General features: G+C 31.5%; 2 protein-coding genes across 3 annotated transcripts in view; both read left to right on the plus strand.

Annotated features, from left to right (window-relative positions):
* LOC145242530 (protocadherin gamma-B4-like) overlaps positions 1–19,554 on the plus strand; it is a 159,903-nt gene extending 140,349 nt beyond the window's left edge. For both annotated transcript variants that reach the window (XM_080105605.1, XM_080105606.1), the window contains one exon: positions 18,739–19,554. The gene's annotated coding sequence lies outside the window, so the exon portion shown is untranslated. The remainder of the gene's footprint in view (positions 1–18,738) is intronic.
* A 155-nt stretch (positions 19,555–19,709) lies between these two features.
* Positions 19,710–20,000, plus strand: part of LOC145242857 (protocadherin Fat 4-like) — a 154,864-nt gene continuing 154,573 nt past the window's right edge. The window contains exon 1 of the mRNA XM_080105972.1: positions 19,710–20,000. This exon is cut by the window's right edge and continues 211 nt beyond it. The gene's annotated coding sequence lies outside the window, so the exon portion shown is untranslated.

The raw sequence follows: 20,000 nt of genomic DNA on the forward strand, positions 1-20,000 counted from the left end.
CTTTTGAATGCATTTTACCTCATTAAACTTAATTGTTTTGCCAGTAAAATAGAACAGATAATTGATTTAATGATGACAGCTTAGTGTACAAGCAGAAATGTTGCATACAGTAACATATACATGAACATAGCTTTAATAAAATAGGATTTTTTGTCATGTCCAAAAAAATAATGTTGCGCAAGCTTTTGCAAAAATCACATAAAACTAAAATCATCAAAGCCAAACTAAAAACATGATTGCACTAGTAGTGGATTTTCACTCCTCAACTACGTACTTACAATCTCAAAAGTTTTTGGCACTAGTAACCACCTTGAAGTAACTTTTCAAAGTGTCTGAAAAATATTGTGCCCTTGTGTGTATATATATATATATATATATATATATATATATATATATACACTCCTGTAAATTTGTATTCTTTGTGTGTATTCATATTCATATTATAAACTTTTTTTCTATTTATTTAAAAAGAAAATACAACTTATTTATATACAGGTCACGAAATTGCATTCATCTGCAAAAGATCTAGCTAACTTGCATATTCTTTTAAACATTCATTTCAATTAATTCCTATTGTTTTTTTTTGTTCTTTCATGGGATGATCATCTTTAGTTAACTATTACATGTAATTATATTCCTGCAAATATTCTACATGATTTATACTTGCGTAATACTTGCATAAAAAGGTTATAGTAAACACAAACCTCTTTCTATATATATATTTATGTATGCGTATATATATTTTTTTAAAAAATGTTGCCTACCAAACTCCTTTGTTAGTTGTTGGTTTACAGACACGAAACTTAATATATAGGGTATTCGAACCCATGTGAAACTTTATATTTGTGTTTTAGCCGAGGAAAATCGGTGCAAAATCTGAAAATCAAAGAAATGGAATTTACCAGGTGATGGTTGAACGACAGTTTTACTAATATGCATGCGTAACGTAATAGCTATTGGTTCATGTTTTAATTTTTAGCATTGCAGCAAACATGTTTTTAGCTCAGGCACTAGTGTCAAAGGAAAAAGTAAATTGTAAGCTAAACATTTTGGTTCGATTCTCAGTGGTGGCGCACAAGTCATCTTTGTTTTTTTTTTTAACTTTTTAAATTATTATTGGTCCAATATAACATAATAAATAATAATAAACACGAAATATGCATTAATCAAAATATACTTAAGCGTATTTAACAGGTGGTCTGCTAGTGTGTATATATATATATATATATATATATATATATATATATATATATATATATATATATACACACACACACACACACACACACACACACACACACACACACACACACACACTAGCAGACCGCCTGTAAAATTAAGTGATTAAGCAAAGCCCACTGTTTGTTTGTAAACAAACTGACAGTTTGAGCACTGTGCGACGGGCAAATGCTAATTTAATAAGCATTTGAGGAGAAATATTTACGGGCACTGATTCTTGGTCCGATGGTTAGAGCTGCCGACTGGTTGTAGGCTCGATCCATGGCTGGGAAAAGTGTATGTCTATCTGCACTGATGAGTTGTGATACAACGAACAGTACTGTATGTGGATGACTATATATATATATATATATATATATATATATATATATATATATATATATATATATATATATATATATATATATATATATATATATATATGTATATATATATATATATATATATATATAAAGTATACGCATTCACAGACAATATCTGTATTTTTTTAAAGAAAAAAAAAACACAAGATGCTTAGATAAATGTTACTGCTTTCCTGAAGTAGGTTTATTGGTAAAAAAGATGTGTTATTACGACTTTGTAGTTTATCGATCTGTTCACGCGTTATTATAATCTCTTGAAAGCACTTAGTCATCTTTTATGACCGGAAAATAAAAATGGTGCTAACAATTTGTAAAACATTTTAAAAAATGCGTATGCAGATAGGATTATGATGTATGTATTTTAAACATATAAATGAAACATAGAAGTTTCAAAAACTTTTTAGTTTTTAGAAACCCCCCCCGAAAAAAATCATATATATATATATATATATATATATATATATATATATATATATATATATATATATATATATATATATATATATATATATATATAATAGAGCTAGTCTATTTCTATTTTTTTGATTAATGGCTTTTTAATACAGTGATATGTACTGTAAATACTATGCACAGTACGTTTATTTATTAGTTATTTGTAGTTAAAAATTAGTTGTGTTCTTAAAAATGTATTTCGAATTGATTTTAATTTTTTTTTTTTTTTTTTTTTTGATTTAATACATAAAGAAAAGCAGGAGTTGCCTCTCCAGATGTAGGCCTGGGTGGGTGATAAGGAGACGTAGGTTTTCCCAGTTAACAGGGTCCCTGTCTCGACGTATCAAACAAAGTCTGACAAGAAGGCAACTTCATACGGTCGGAGCCAGTGCAGCTGCAGGAGTTGCCAGAAAGGCATTGCAGTGTTTCACCATCCACCTATCAGTTTTTTTGTCGAGGTTTACTCCCTTCGCCTTTGCCTTTCTCAAGGCATCCACAAGGCAGTAAAGCTATTTTCTCATAGCTGGGAAGGAAGGGGATTAGGAGATTAACATTCTAATATTATGAATGCCGCTTTTATTATTAAATATACTGGTAATAAGCACGGGCTAAAAACATTCTTATATGCAATTTAATTAAATTAAGAATACTAATTGTAATTCTTAAATGAAACTCCAACCCTTACCCAACAGTTCTCAGTCGGTACACGCTTGAGCATCTTATTTTGTATCAGTTAAAATAAAAATGAAATGCAACAAGTCCTCATACGTACCTCTCCATCGTACAGTATATCGATACTCTATGGGTGACTGTGATAGCTTCTGTACATTTATATCAGACACACACACACACACACACACACACACACACACACACACACACACACATTAGGAAAATTTATAATAAGATATGCATGCATTATTCGAAAAATTATCATCATCTTTGTTGTTCTTTTCACGGCGTTTAGACACATGGTGCAACGGATAAACGTGTTAAGTATCAATCAGTTCTAAATCTTCTGAAGGTTGCAGGTTAAGTCTTCACAACATTAAGAATAACATAAAAAATTACTTAACTGTTATAACCGATTATGGTTGACAGAATAGGATCCAGTTGAAAATTGTGTACAGTTTCTCAAGTTCAAAATAATAATTCCCAATTATTTTCATTCATCAGACTACTGTTCTCATCTACAGAGTGATTTTCACAACGTTTCGGTCAATGTAACCTCCGACCTTCTTCAGGTGTATCTTGTCGAACTCGTGAATGTTTCTGTCGAATTCGGGAATTCGGAATTTCGAGTGGAACTCTTTGTTTACTTCATGGGGGTAGCATGCTCTTGTTCCATCAGCCATATCCCGAGTGGCTTCCGGGCCTTGATAAGTGTGACCTCCATGGAAAAAAAAGGCCCTCTCGTAAGTAATTCGCAATTGTATTTTTCGATCGCCCACACTGAGGATTGAACCTTCAACCTGAAGAAGGTTGGAGGTTACATCGACCGAAATGTTGTGAAAATGACACTCCAGATGAGAACAGTAGTCCGATGAATCAAAATAATACGAATAACCAATCCTCATCTCAAAAAGTCAGAAACGTCAATAATTCCCAAATTCGAAAAGATTCACCTAGACAAGGTGAGAAGTTACATTGGCCGAAACGTAAAAATAACAATCAAGAGGAGAATAATAATTCCCAATTTCGAAAAGATGCACTTAGATGAGGTTGGAAGTTAAATTGGCCGAAATGTTGTGAAAATATTCAAGAGGAAGATAGTGGTTCCAATAATGCAAACGATGATGAACATATCAATCCTCATTTCAAAGATTCTGAACCTCTGTATACCATTCTGTCGATTTATGTCTTCATAAACCAACAGGAAATTTAAGAAGACATTCATTATTCGAAAAACAAAAACTTAGCAGTTTAATCATCATTATTATTTCTTGCTCAATAAAAGTTCGAACATGAGTACTCACCAGTGATCTCTCACCACCAACAACAATCTTTTTTATTTTAGTTTGAGCAAGGAATGTATCTTCTGGTTTACAGCCTTTTTAAGTAATAAATTTAAAAATATCTGTAAATATATAATAAACTAAATATATCTGATCACCTTGTTGGTTTAAGCTGTAAAATATGCTAACTGCAGCTCAAAAAGGAGTAATACCTCTTCCTCATGAGAGGATCAACTGTTGAGCATGTGTGGAGACTTTTGATACTTGATGAAAGGAATTTGGTTGTTGAACAGTGCATGGCTTAGTGACCTGGAGTCTGAATGACAACAAGTCTCACAAAATTTCCAGCACTCTCAGCCTTTTCTGATAGCCATTGCAAATAATTTTGTGTTATCGCAGCAGCCATTTCTCACCGACAATGACTGTTGGCTTTCTATGGAATTTGAATGGTAATAAGCCTTTGGCCTTTGGGCCGGGATCAAAGTGTAGCATCTGTTCTGCAGATGCTGCGCTTAAGATAATTTGTATCAGTAAATGGAGGGGAAACCCTCTATACTGGGACAATTATTATTTTTGGTAACCAGAGTGCCCCCTTTTTGCCTACTTTTAGGGGAGCTGGTTTTTACCCCACATTAAAAACGGCCTTGTGTCTAATTTGCTTTGGTGGGGGAGCAAATAAATACAATAAGCCTCACAACGTTTGGTTCCAACACTGTTCACATTCTTTCAGTGGATGTTTGGATGGGGCTCCCTCTCCTTAGTTTTTTTTTTTTTTCTTTTTCCATCCCTCTTGACCCCTCACGATCATTTAATATAGCTTTAACCAAGGCTGGTGGCACTTTGTTTTTTTTTGTTTTGTTTTTTTTCTTTTTGATGGAGTGGTGTAAATGATAGATTATTGGATTTGAATTTTTGGTAGTTTTGTCTAATGATGATGATGATGATGACGACTACTACTACTACTCCCTCATACTTATAGCGTGTTTGAATAAAGTAAAAAAAAAAAAAAGAAAAAAAAGAGGTTGAGTGTATAATGAAAAGTACTACTAGAGAGAAAAGAGGGCCATAAGCTTATCTCAGTCCCTGCAGCCGTGATCGATTCTCTACTCATGCATCCAAATAGCTGATGGGAAGTGTTGGCTTTCTTGTGATGTAGATGAATGATGAAGAAATGGGCCTGTGTATAAAAGAGATTAATAGGCGGATAAGACGTTCGATATTTGAATGGATGAAGGAATAAGCAGTCAAAGGAATTGAGAGGCTGAAGGTTTAAATTAAGCCAGGGGAAACTATTAAGATGCATTTAGAATACAACTTCATATTAATACTTAATGTCTGATATGCAAGAAGCTTATCAAGGAAACCATTCTCATGTTTCGTATATTCTGTAATTATTTATTAATCAATTTAGATAATCTGCTTTTTTTCTTTTCTTTTTCTTTTCTTTTTTTTTTTTTAGTAAAAATTATCACTTTGTATTTTGTACGTGTGTGTGCAGTCAATTTCCAGAAGGCTATAAATTGCTGATATGTTAAATCTGTTAACCGTACACAAAGAAACGAGTGACTTTCATGCTTTTCTGTTAGAAATTAATGTAAACATATATATTTTTGGATTATTTTAATAGTTTATCTTTGACTGATTTTATATGGAAATAGATTCAGAAATTAATAATTATCTATCTATCTATCTCTCTCTCTTTATATATATATATATATATATATATATATATATATATATATATATATATATATACTCTTTATTTGTTTTGACTTAAACAGTAATATGTTGCTACACAGTCATGAGCATGTTTCAGTTAGCTAGTTAGTAGTAACTAGAGACTTCGTCTGAATTTTATTTACCTAAATTGAATAAAATTATATATATATATATATATATATATATGAGGATGAGAAAGGTAAAATCAAAATTATTTATGTATCCATCGACGTTTGGCCATTATTTCAAGACTTTCTCAAGATGATTAATTTTAAGAAATCACATACAAGAACAATATACAATAAGTCGCTACAATAAATTTACTGGTTCAGTCTTAAAAGACATCATCAGGTGAGAAAACATCTGTCTTCTTATTCAAGGTCAGTCATTTAATGAAAATGGAAACCGAATAAAAAAATAGAAAAAATAAAAGGAAGAGAAAAGTAGAAAGGAAAAATTTTGGGACCTTTTCCTTTCTTTTTTTCTTTTATTTTTCTCTTTTCTGTTTTTAATTCAGTTTCCATTTTCATTAAATAACTGACCTTGAATAAGAACAGAGGTGTCTTGTCACCTAACGATGTCTTGTAAGACTGAAGCAGCGAATTTATTGTAGCGACTTATGGTAATTTTGTTTGCCTAAATTGAATAAAATAATGTCTTGCTCTTTTTAATTGAGCACTATCAACAACTTCGTTGTAATTCAATGTTTTTTTTTTTACTTTTGGATAATTTTAATCTGGAATGAATATATATATATATATATATATATATATATATATATTGTGTGTGTGTGTGTGTGTGTGTGTGTGTGTGTGTGTGTGTGTGTGTGTGTGTGTGTGTGGCTATGCGTCTATTTAAATATGATGAATGTGCCTTGAAGTCAATTTTTTAATTATCTTCATGGAAAAATGTATGAACTTGAAAATGTTCTCTTTTCCACACATACATCAGCTTATAAGTTGAGGATTAAATTTCTTGGAAGATGTTTCAGCTGGCAGATTAAGAATAGCTGCGAAGTTACTAATCTAAGAATGCGGCACATGCTGCTGGGTTTAATCAGATCTTTATGGAAACATTGCAATTTAGATCAATACACAAGAAATACACAGTGTATCCAGAATCATAGAAAGATTGAAAAAAAATAAATAAATAAAAAATAAGTAAGGTTTATATATTGATAAGTGGGGCGTTTTTATTTTGAAAAATCTGATTACAATTTTTTATTTCTCTCTTTTTTTTTTTTTTCATTTTTCTTAAACTTTTTCTTCTAGGGAATGGGACATCCAACACGATGTCTGACATTTACTCCTATTTTAGTGAGTCCAACAAAGAGATCTTTTCAGGATTCTAGCCGTCCCTTTCAGTGCAATCGTTTGTATTTCACTTGCACTTGGTTCACCGGGTATGCTTGCTATGTACTTTTTGTTTGTAGCAAAGAATGTACTCTATAGTGTAAGGCCTTTTTATGTAATAAATCACTGTTTTAAAATATCTGTAAATATACAATCTACTATCATATAAAAGGAAATTTGTCTGTCTGTGTGCGAGAGAGGGAGGAAGAGAGAGAGAGAGAGAGAGAGAGAGAGAGAGAGTGTTGTTTAAAGACTCCAAAATGGCTGGGCCGATTTTTATGAAATTTCACACAAATGTACTTTATGTATCTGTCAGTGTTCTTAGATAGGTTTTGTATCAGAATGCATTCGGTAATTAACGATAATGGATAAAATGAATAATCTGATGAAAGAAGGAACAGGCGATTTTAACTAAAGTTAACACCTTATACGGCCTAACATCACAAGTGCATTTGAGAAGTTTTATCACCACACAAGCAGAAAGACCAGGCATATAAAAACCAAGTGTAGGTTTTTTGATATGGCAGAGGCGCGTTCAAAATGAATGCTTCTGTTTAAAGCACAATTGCACCATGATACTTGACTGTTTCATTTAAACTTAAATGCAAGCCGTTATATAAAAAATCATTTATAAAATCAACAGTAGATTCTCTACAGTGCAATGTAGACTACAATGTATTTTGGACTGCACAATTTAATAGTGATCAACGTCTTATCATCTAAATTCTGTTGGCCTTGTTCCATTTTTTTCTAGAACCCTTGAAACAAAATGAATTATTTGTCACAAGTCAGGACTAACCATATATGTACTAGGACTTGAGGAAATCAGCTAATTGTTCAAATCGTGAATATAAAAGTTATCTGACCATTCAGGTCACTGAGACATGCACTGTTCAGCAACCAGATTCCTGTCATCAAGTATCAAAAGTCTTCACACATGGTCAACAGTTGATCCTCTCATGAGGGAGAGGTATTTCTCCTCTTTCAGCTGCAGTTAGCATATTTTATAGCTTCAGCCGAAAAGGTGATCACATATTTATTAGCAGGGACACTCGATAGGTGTATCAGAAGCGGCCATTAAAAATGACGTGATAAGAACTAATAATTCAACTTACTATCTTTTCGAAGCTTATGACTACTTGAAATATAAATCAAACCCTAATTGTTTTTCACTTAAAGGAGCAAAGACCAAATTTTTAAAAAATAACAGGTTTAATAGCAAATTATACAATATTTGTTTTTTTAAAATCGGTTTTCTTTCAAAAGATTTGAAGAAAATAAAAAAAATTTAACTTATGTCGATTATAAAAAATCGATATAAATTCCAAAAATCACTTACCTATAAAAAAATACTATTGAATGTTTAGTTCCATTCTTTATTGTTCAGAATTTATCCATATTTATATTTTAAAATCCATTTATTTTTTGAATAAAAGAATTTTTTAAATGCCTATTTGAAAATCCTGCCATGACGCAAACATTCTACGTTTTTATCAAAACCGGAAGTAGTTTTTTTTATTGTTTTGAACTACGGGTGGACAGAAGGAAGTAAAAACCATACGTTTGCGTTAGCCATCTAGCCTTGCGTGTAAAGAAATTTGTGCCTCCATACCTGAAAACTAGTCACATTTTACTTATAATTTTTTGCTTTAAAAAAAAAAACATAGTTCATGAATTTTTTTTTTTTCTTTTCTCAAAGAAATACACGAGTTTTTGATTTAATATATTTAAATAACACTTTATGGAGTGAATTTTTTTTTAATATCTAAAAAAAAAAAAAACATTGAATGAAATAGAAATAATTTTCGTAATAAAACGAAACTTTCTGTGCAATATAAGAAGATTATAAGGTTTCATTTAAAAAAAAACAAAAAACTATGTGGTTTTTAAAAAAAATGGTTTTAAACTTTTGATTTACAGGTAAATTTGCACAAAACTATTTTTTTTTGTTTTAAATTTGAATATATTATTTATTAATCTTTTATCTTCAATTTGTGATATGTAAAACTTTGGTACAAAAATGTATTATTACAATTTTAATAGACATTTAAAAATGAGGGGGGGGGTGAATTAAAAAAAAAAACGTTTGTCTAAAATATTATGTTCCGTTTATTGGAAACAGCATAAAATTTCACATTGACCCTGAAAATATCATCAAAATTTAACCAATAGAAAAATTTTGATAGATTTTTAAAGTTTAAAAATTGAAAAAAAATTAACTCATAAAATTCAATTGATTTCATTACGTAAAAAAATGGCTGCATGAAGGCGCGCCAGCACTGTGTAAACACTGTTTTTTTTTTTTTAAATTAAAAAAAATAATATTTTTATTATTTTTTAAACAACCTTAATAGTATATTTCATAAAGAAAATAAACAACCCACTTTTAAAAGAGAAATTATGAGTTTTTTATATTTTATTCGCAGTTTCGTGTGAGGGGTGTCAAAAATTCCCCCCAAATTCTGATACACTTAGAGCCTCAATATTGCGCGGAATCGAATGATGATCAACGAATGTTTCACATGCTCATATTTTTATTCTTATCAAAATCGGTGAAATCGCCCATTTTTAAATCAAATCGATTGATTGCCTGCTTTAATTGAGGACCCATCGCAGTGCACTGAGAAGCTCATAGGCATCTTGTAGTAACGGTTATCAATACATTGTAGTCTCCATTGTACTGTAGAGAATATACTGTTGATTTTATAAAATTATTTTTATATATAACGGCTTGAATTAAAGTTTAAAATGCAAAAGTCAAGTATCATGTTTCAATTGTGCTCTAAACTGAAACATTCATTTCGAACGCACCCCTATCATATCAAAGAACCTGCTGTTTATTCTATATGTCGAATGTTTCAGCTTATGCAGTAATAAAACTTCTCAAACACACTTGTGATGTTAGGCTGTATAAGGTGTTAACTTTAGTCAAAATCGCCTGTTCCTTCTTTCATCAGATTATTTTGATTATCAATAATTATCGAAGGCATTCCTATACAAAACCTATCTAAGAACACTGCCAGCCACATAAAGTGCCTTTGTGTGAAATTTCATAAAAATCCGCTTTTTTGATTAGTCAAAATCGCCTGTTCTTTCTTTCATCAGATTATTTATTTTATCCATTATCAATAATTATCGGAGGCATTCTTATACAAAACCTATCTAAGAATACTGCCAGCCACATAAAGTGCCTTTGTGTGAAATTTCATAAAAATTGGCACAGTCGTTTTTGGGTCTATAGGGAATTAACTCGCACGACCGTTTTCATCAAATTCTATTTTTTATTTTCTTTAATAAATAATTTTCTACGTTATCGATTTTCCTAATTTTTGGATATAATCATCTTAAAAATATGAGGAATACATAGATACCATTATTTCACGATTTCTGAAATTTCGTCCTAATAGTGTAGAAGCGCCGAATAATCATATTTAAACGAATGAGAGAATAATGCATTCAGGGATTTGCTTTTTTTCTTTTTTTTCTCTTCCATGTTCACAAAGCCTTTTCTCTAGTTTCCATACCAACGTATATATGATGACAATTACGCCATGGAACAGTGTGTGTGTGTGTGTGTGTGTGTATATATATATATATATATATATATATATATATATATATATATATATATATATATATATATATATATATATATATTGGTTTGTTTTGGAGATGTTTTGTTATTTTTAATGTTTGTTTTATAGTTTGTAATGTGTTTTGTTTTATTGGAATTCCTAGTTTATTTAGAGTGTTGCAAATGATTGTATTATTGGCGTGTGTAGGTAAAAGAAGATGTCTGTTTATGAGAAAAGTGTCTGGTGTATATTATTTTGGCTTATTGTTTCTGTAAAATATTTGTACTTTTTTGTTGTTGTTGTTGTTGTTTCTTTTTAGCATTCAATATAGCATAGGTTGTGTATTGCAATTTTTTCAAAGGTTTTATGGTGCATTTGAATTCTTCGTCCAGATATTCTGGTTTACAAATTCTAAATGTACGTAGGAAGAAAACCATTATCATTCCTGTTTTTATTTTGTTATTATGGTGTGAGTAGAAATGTATGTAATCATTTTTTTGCGTGTAGTTTTGTGTTGAACTTTAAAGGACAACTTGTTGCTGGATTTTATTATAAGTATGTCTAGAAATGCTATTGAGTGATTGTTTTCTGTTTCATAGGTAAACTTTATGGAGGGTTCGACTGTGTCTAATTTGTTTTTAATATTATCTATGCGCGTGTTTTCAGAAAGAAATATTAAAATATCGTCAATATATTTGAAGTATTCTGTGTTTGGACGTAATATAATCTTGAAACGGCCATATTTTAGGAATTCTAAGAATAGGGAGACTAGTACTCTACTAAAAGGGTTACCCATAGGAAGACTGAAATTTTGCTTGTACAAATTATTATTGAATTGAAAATATATCATGTCAGTGATAAGTTTGATAATTTTTATAGTAGTGTTGGGAGGAAACCATAATATGTAAACTTTGTTTTTAACCATTGAGCTTATTTTTTAATTTTTAATTTTTTTATTCTTTTTTTGTATCAGCAATATTTAAATATACTCTGAGAGGATTCATACGATCTAATTTACTCCAAATAAATTTGCTATTATTTTATCATGTAGATATCAAGAGTTATTTTGTTTATATATATACTATCAGGGAGGTCCGACGTTGCCCGGGATTAAATGAGGAATTTAGTTGGCTGTGCAAGTTAAGTATTTTATCTCAACCAATGGGAGAGAATTCTTGACATCATTCTGACAATCTAGGGACGGTCTTGCAAATCTTCCTTTGTTGGAATAATGTCTGGTTTGGTTTAGGAAGCAATCCTCTCAGTCATTACCTCCTCTTTTGAGAAGGAGATTGGTTTAACTGTCTTCTGAAGTGCTGCTACTGGGGAATGCCAACAGGTTCGTTCATGGCTATTTTATACTTTCAGAGGATGCACTCAGAGGAGTTAGTTTTCCCACATTAAACTGACCTTGTGTCATATCTTTCTGGCATGGGAAGGAAATAGATAAAGGGCCTAACCATTCTGTCTAAATTAGGAAAAGTTTGGCTCAGTCCTAGGAAGCCATCCTCCCAGGCATTACTTGTTTCGCAAATGAGCATAGTATACTTCCTCATTTTATTTTTTTCTAATTCAAACAATCTAACGCGGATCTAAAAAAAAAAAAAAAGACTTGAATTTGCTTCTTAAACTTATGTTTTCAATTGAAATCTAAACAACGCTTTTATCACGGAAAAAATGCCTTCATAATTTAATTTATGTATAGTAGTTAGTGGGCAAAAATCAGAAGCTCACAGTATAAATGCTGGAGTCCCTCAGGGGTCCATCCTGGGCCCAACTCTTTTCCTGATCTACATTAATGATCTTCCAAATAACATCCTTACATCATTCGTAGACATTTTTGCTAACGACACTACCATCTATGGTAGCACATCTAAGACAGTAAACGACCAAGTTCTCTCCGATTCTCTCTCCTCTGATCATGATCACGTTGTACAATGGGAAAAGGAGTGTCTGGTTACTTTTAATGCATCTAAAACCAAGCTTCTATCTTTACATCATCAACGTTCTGATCCACATCTGGCATCAATTAAAATGAATGGCTCTCGTCTTGGGGAGGCCTCAAGTTTTGACAGGCTTCTGGGCTTGACCTTTACTCCTGATCTTAAATGGAATACGTACATCAAATCTGTTGCCAAGGCCGCTGGAAAAATGGTTGGATCCTTCTATCATCCAGTAGATATCTCACTGCTGATGCAATTCTCTATCTATATAAGAGCCAGATACGTCCAAGCATGGAATACTGTTGCCACATATGGGCAGGAGCTGCTAGAAAAGACTTGTCCTGCCTTGATAGAGTTCAAAATAGACTTCGTGGCCTGGTGGGAGATGTTCTTTTCTCTTTGCTGCAACCTCTATCTCACAGAAGAGATGTTGCGAGTTTGTCTCTGCTTTATCGTTATTTTCATGGAAAGTGTTCGACTGAGCTTCAATCTATGGTCCCCCCTCGCCAAACTTTCACAAGAAACATTGGACTAGCTGAAAACATTATCAATAATTTTCCCCACTCTTTATCTGTGCCTAAACCTAAACATAGATTCCATGATCAAAGCTTCTTTCTTAGAACTGCACGCCTGTGGAATTGTCTTCCGTTTTCCTGCTTTCCAGCTGACTACAATATGGTTGTCTTCAAGTCCAACGTGAACAAGTTTCTGATGAGCCGTTCCACTTAAGTTAACAAATTTACCGAATTTCCATTACTATCGATTACTATATTGTCCTTTTGACTACTCTACACTCTTTAAACCTGATCCTTGAGTGGCCTATCGGCCTTGATAAGTGGTGACGCCTTTGTAAAAAAAAACAAAAAAACAAAACACACGTTCTTTCAGACTTGACCATTTAAAATATCACCGTTGAAGAAGACCACATAAATTCTTACTTTACAAGTGATAACATGCCAGGAAGAAAAAAAAAGAACAAAAAAAGCACAAACTATTTCTATCCTGATGAAGGCGCTATCCTTGCCGAAAATTTAATTTTTAAACAAATATTTGTTATTTAAAAAAATGTTTTCATTAAATGGGCTTCTTAAACTTACGTTTTATATATATAAGGAAAAGAAATTAAGACTGTAAATTAAAATTTACAAGTAATTGTTCGATAGAATACTTCAAAAACAATTTTCAAGAAATCCTTCTGCAGCGAATGAAGAGAAGAATAGCATTCCTTTAAATTCCGCAGAATAAGAATTTCTTGAAAATTGTTTTTAGAGTATTCTGTTGAACAATAAATTTACTTGTAAATTTTAATTTAGTCTTAATTTCTTTTTCTTATATATATATATATATATATATATATATATATATATATATATATATAATAAACTTGGATTTTAATCGCAATTATATTATAGATTTTTAATTAATGTCATATATATATATATATAATATTTTATAAATGTAATTTATAATCTATTTCGAATTTAAAACTATAGAAAAATATAATAATGTTAATAAACTAGGGAAATCACTTAGGATTAGATAAATACTCACTTCCCCAAACCTTGAAAGATTTGGGTTTTTAAAAAATAATTTTTAAACGTATTTCGAAATTTTTAAACGTGATTCGATATAATTAAAAATATATTTTTTAAAACTTTAAACGTATTTTTGGAAATTTTTAAATGTTCGATATAATTAAACGAATTTTTAAGTTTTTAACCGATACCAATACAGATTTTAAAGTTTTTATACATAAGGAAAGAGATTTTAAAATTAAATGGGGTTCAAATTAAAATCGATTCATATATTAAAAAAAACATTTTTTCGAAATTAGATCTTAAATTTAAATAATTCAAAGTTGAAAATTAGGTATTACATTACCCGATATATATATATATATATATATATATATATATATATATATATATATATATATATAGATATAGATAGATAAAAAAAAAAAAAAAAAAAAAAAAAAAGGGGGGGATTAAACAAAACGAGATTTGAACGTGGACTCGCGAGGTATATATACTTCACACTTCCGGTTATAAGATAGACGAATATTGGCTGAAGAGAGCTCGATAAGGATACCTTAAACGGGCCTTATTATCGGGCTTGAAACCGACGGTACCAATGACCTGTCTCAACTAACAACTTTCTGTACACAAAATATATATATATATATATATATATATATATATATATATATATTATCTATCTATCTATCTATATATATAATATTTTTTATCTATCTATTTATCTATCTATCAACTATTATATAAAAATAACTTTGTCTGTGTGTGCGTGGTGAGGGGGTGCATGTGAGCCTATGGACTCCAAAATAGCGGGATGATGTTTTGGAAATTTCACACAAAAGTACTTTATGTATCTGACAGTGTTCTAAGATAGGTTTTGTATTAGATTGTCTGATCGATAATCGATAATTGAAAAAATTCACTGAAAGAAAGAACAGGCGATTTAGATCAAAGTTAATTTACAATCTTGATTTCTTTTCCTTATGACAAGCTCTACCCCCTATTGTGTTTGTATTGAGCTTTTTTATTTGGTTGGGATTCATATATAAATATTAATATTAGGTTAAAGTTTTCACTTTTTTTTTTACTTATCAAGGCCCGGAAGCCACTCGGGGATAAGGGTTATTGTGTGTACAGTACGTTAGTGTTGGAGATTTGATAAAGTGTTTTACTTAAGGGGGTGGTTCATCAGGAATTTGTTTACATTGGACTTGAAGACATCCAGGTTGTAGTCAGGTGGGAAACAGGCAACCGGAACAGAGTTCCACAAGCGTGCACTTCTAAGTAAGAAGCTTTGTTCATGGAATCTACATTTCAATGATTTTGGCCCAGATAAGGAGTGGGGAAAATTTTTGACAGTGGTTTCAGCTAGGCGGGTGTTTATCATGAAAGATTGGCGAGGGGGGACCAAAGATTTGAGTTCAGACGAGCACCTGCCATGGTAGTAAAGATAAAACAAAGACAGGCTCGCAACGTCTCTCCTGTGGGAGAGAGGTTGCAGGGAAGAGAAAAGGGCATCACCCACTAGGCCACAAAGCCTATTTTGTACTCTGTCAAGGCAGGATAGGCTGTTTTTAGCAGCTCCTGCCCAGATATGGCAGCAGTACTCCATCCTTGGACGTACTTGGCTTTTATACAGATAGAGAATTGTATCAGGGATGAGAGATCTTCTGGAGCAGTAGAAGGATCCTACCATTTTTCCATCGGCCTTGGCAACTGACATGATATACGTGTTCCATTTCAGGTCAGGAGTAAAGGTCAAGCCCAGAAGCTTATCAAAACATGGAGCTTCCCCTAGACGAAAGTCACCCATTTCAATTGATGCCAGATGGGGATTAGAGCGTTGATGATGTAAAGATAGGAGCTTTGTTTTAGATGCATTAAAAGTAACCAGCCACCTCCTCAAGATCAGAGGAGAGAGAATCTGAGAGAACTTTGTCATTTACGGCCTTTGATGTGTTGCTATAGATGGTCGTGTCATCAGCATAGATGTCAATGAATGATTTAAGTATGTGTTTTGGGAGATCATTGATGTATATCAGGAAGAGAGTTGGGCCTAGAATGGACCCCTGAGGGACTCCAGCATTAATACTGTGGGCCTCTGATTTCTGCCCATCAACCACTACTCTTATGAGCCTATCGGAGAGAAATGATTTAATGATCGAGAAAACATTTCCAGTTATACCGTAGTTGAAGATCTTGTGAAGTAGTCCCTTATGCCTTGTTTTTATCAGGTAAACTTTTTATTCCTATTGCTATTGATATATATATATCTTAATTGGCTGTAAATGTGAGGCTCGCTCTTTGTTTGTAAATAAAAGGACAAGCGACTTGAGCCCTATAAAAGTGGTGGACGAATATTTGTCTGAAATAGACATTTGTTGAGGTCACTGCGGGCGCCGCTCCAATGGGTAGATGGGTAGAACTGCCGACTATCCACGCGATGGTTCTAGGTTCAATCTTTGGTTAGGGAAAATTGCTAATCTAGCCGCACTGATGAGTTGTGATACAATGAAACTGTATTTGGATGACTACATATATATATATATATATATATATATATATATATATATATATAGTCATTCACAAGCAGTAAAGTTCTGTACAGTTTTAGGAAGCCCACCCTCTCTTGCCTTGCCTTTTCTCTTTGAGAAGGGGTTAGTTTATTGCTAATCGCCTCGGGCGCCCTCACTGGGGAATGCCGGCGGGGCTTCCCAGGCACTTTTTGCAGGTCAAAGTGCCCCCCCACCTCTGGGGCACTGACTTCTCAATCACACTTTCTGATCCTGGTGTCTAAGTTCTTGCAGTGAGAGCGAACTAAATACCCATTCCGGCTAGGGATTTTTATCTTTAGCCCCTAAAATCAACAGAGATTAGACAATTCCTGTAATGATCTGGTCCCTGCTGATTGTGGTGTAATGCAGGTTCTGTGCCGATTCAGCTTTGCCTTTTTCTCTTTGAGACGGGGTTAGTTTATTGCTAATAGCCTGAGGCGCCCTGCCGAGAATGCCGAGAAGGCTGCACAGGCCGCTTTTGCAGAGTCAGGAGCTCCTTGTCTTGAGCACTAACTTTTTCAATCCCACTTTTCAACTCTGGTGTCACAGTTCTTGCTGTGGGAGTAAACTAAATTACCAGCTAATATCCATAACTGACAGTGAAGTGCAGACTGACACAAAAAAAAAAAAAAAAATAGAGATTTTATTGGAAATTTTTTTTTTTTTTTTAAATCTATACTTTGTTATGATATATGCATCGGTTACATGAACAAATAAAGGAAGCTAATTATAAAGAAAAGCAATTTATTAATAGATAATTATTATTTATTAAAATAATTTTCTCCTTTTTTTTTTTCTCAATGCATTTAATCAAGCGAAGAATATTGATCTTGATTATCGATCTCTACAACAATGAAAATCTCAGATTAAAATTCAGTCAATAACTACACGTGAGCTTGCGGACTTATTAATCCGCGTTCATTCATAAACACACGGACAAAGATGTAGGCAGTTGCGAGGAGGAGGAGGAGGAGGAGGAGGAGGAAGAGGAGGAGGAAGCCGATAAAAGGCTGTTAATATCACTTGGTCTTAGGTTTCCTTTGTTTGACACTAGAAACGACAACTTTCGAAAATAAAACTAATTAAAATATCGGTTCATCGCATCTCTTTGATGCGCAAGCAAAACAGAACTGTAGTAGTTGATTTTTTACCTATAAATTTGAATTCTATCAGCAAATTACTTTTGGGTAGACAGTTTAAAGGCTTCAAAATAACTTCCAAATTTTATGCAGCCATCAAGACAAACATCTTTTTTTATCTATATAAGGGAAAGGTAGTTCACTCGAAGCATTGCTGGTAAACAAATATGTAAGTCTATAAGAAGGCTGTGAGCAATGTAGTATACCGATGTGATGTGGTGTAGTGACGTGACGTATAAACAAAAAAGAAAAAGATGATTTGTTGATTTTATAAGTCTGTGTATATTTATTTATTTTTCAAAATAATTCACGTATATAAATCAATAAATATGGACTTAGTGTTTGATATCTATAATAATGTTTTTCTTATAATAATGATGAAATAATTGTAAGATCACAGCGTAGTATCTGTTCTGATGCTACACTTAAGTTAATTTGTCCATAGTCAATGTAGGGGAGAAACCCTTCTATACTAAGGCAATTTTTATCTTTGCCTACTTCTAGGATGCCCTTTTTGGGAGCTGGTCCCCCCCGTCACATTAAAATCGACCTTGGGTCACAGTTGGCTCTCGTGGGGAAGCAAAGAAATAGCAACAGCGTTTACTTTTTAGCTTTCGGTATTCGAAAATGATTTTAAAGCCTTTAAATTGGTAGACAACATATTTTTTATATATAAAATTAAGATTCGTATGCAAAGATTGAGTATTATGGTTCATTTGTGTTCTTAAACCAAAGAAGAAATCACTATTTTTCGACACGCAACTATTGAATCAATAAACCCTAAAAAAATTGATTAAATATTCTTTGACTGATTTGTTATGTTTTTCATTTTCTTTGAAAGTTTTTTTCTTCAATTTCTTTTAAAAAAATTTTCTTCATTTTCTTTTACTTATATTTTATGTATTTTGCAGATTACCATTCCTTGCTACCGAATTCTCATTTTTTGGACGAAGTAGGAAAGAGAAAAAAAGATTATATTCCTTTTCTTTTTTCTTTTTTTTTTTTTATTAAAATCTGCTTTTTCATAGTATTTCTATATATGTGTATTACTGTAGATTTATAGTTTAGTTTTATTAATGCATTTTTGGTAGAAAATCTGGAAAGAAAAACAGAACTAACTAATAGCTTTAATTATATTCGTGTCACAATATAGTCGTATAAATTTAAATTGTTTGTGAATTTCAATTATACTTAGGTTTTCGGATAATTATTTTCTTATTTTTTTCTCTTCTCTGACAAAAAGATAGACATATTAATATTATATAATATTAATAATATTTATGTTAATAATAATAATAATAATAATAATAATACCGCCTCTTTTACAATTGGTGCTGATGGGGACACATCAGGAGAAAAGTGAAGATTAAGTTTGTTTTCTTGTTTGATTTTTAAGAAAAAAAAAAAGAAAGAAAAAGATGTCTATAATATAAATGAGTTATTTAATGGTTGAAAAACAATTTTAAAAAATAATAATACTTAAAAATTTGAAATTAAATATTTTAAAAAATGTGGCAAAAAAAAAACAGAAAAAAATAATAACAATTTCTCATACTGTAAAAAAAAAAAATTTGAAAAAGTAAAACCAATACTTCTCTACAAAGTATTGATTTCTAAAAGAAAATGTTTATAAAAAAAAATAATCTAATATTTTTTTTTCTTTCAATGCCTGCATTTGTATAGTGGAATAAAATTTGTTTATGAATGAGCATACTCTCTTAAAATATATATATATATATATATATATATATATATATATATATATATATATATATATATATATATATATTGACCTTGGTCTTTCATCTTAGAAATTGCTTCCTAGGTTGTTGTTGTTATTATTCTATAATCATTGTTATTAATGATGATGCTGATATGAATTCCTTTGGAAAAAAAGAACAAATATTCATCCATGTTATTCAGAGTTAAACCAATATTATCCTAAAGGGAGATAACAAAAAATACAAGAAATATATAGAATTTGTTTTTCCTCGTTTTATTTTACTGATAAATCAATTATTTTTGGGTTTTTTTCTTAATTACAAGTCTAAAGAAATTATTGAACTAGTGTTGCAACTGTCACTGCAATGAATTATAAACCCTTCCTTTTTTGTTTACTATCATAGCTGAATATCCCTCCATTTGTTCTTCACACAAACCTTAATAATCTGAA

This window comes from Euprymna scolopes, chromosome 21 (genome assembly GCF_053919585.1).
Source record: "Euprymna scolopes isolate OS-2025 chromosome 21, ASM5391958v1, whole genome shotgun sequence".
Lineage (NCBI taxonomy): Eukaryota > Metazoa > Mollusca > Cephalopoda > Sepiida > Sepiolidae > Euprymna > Euprymna scolopes.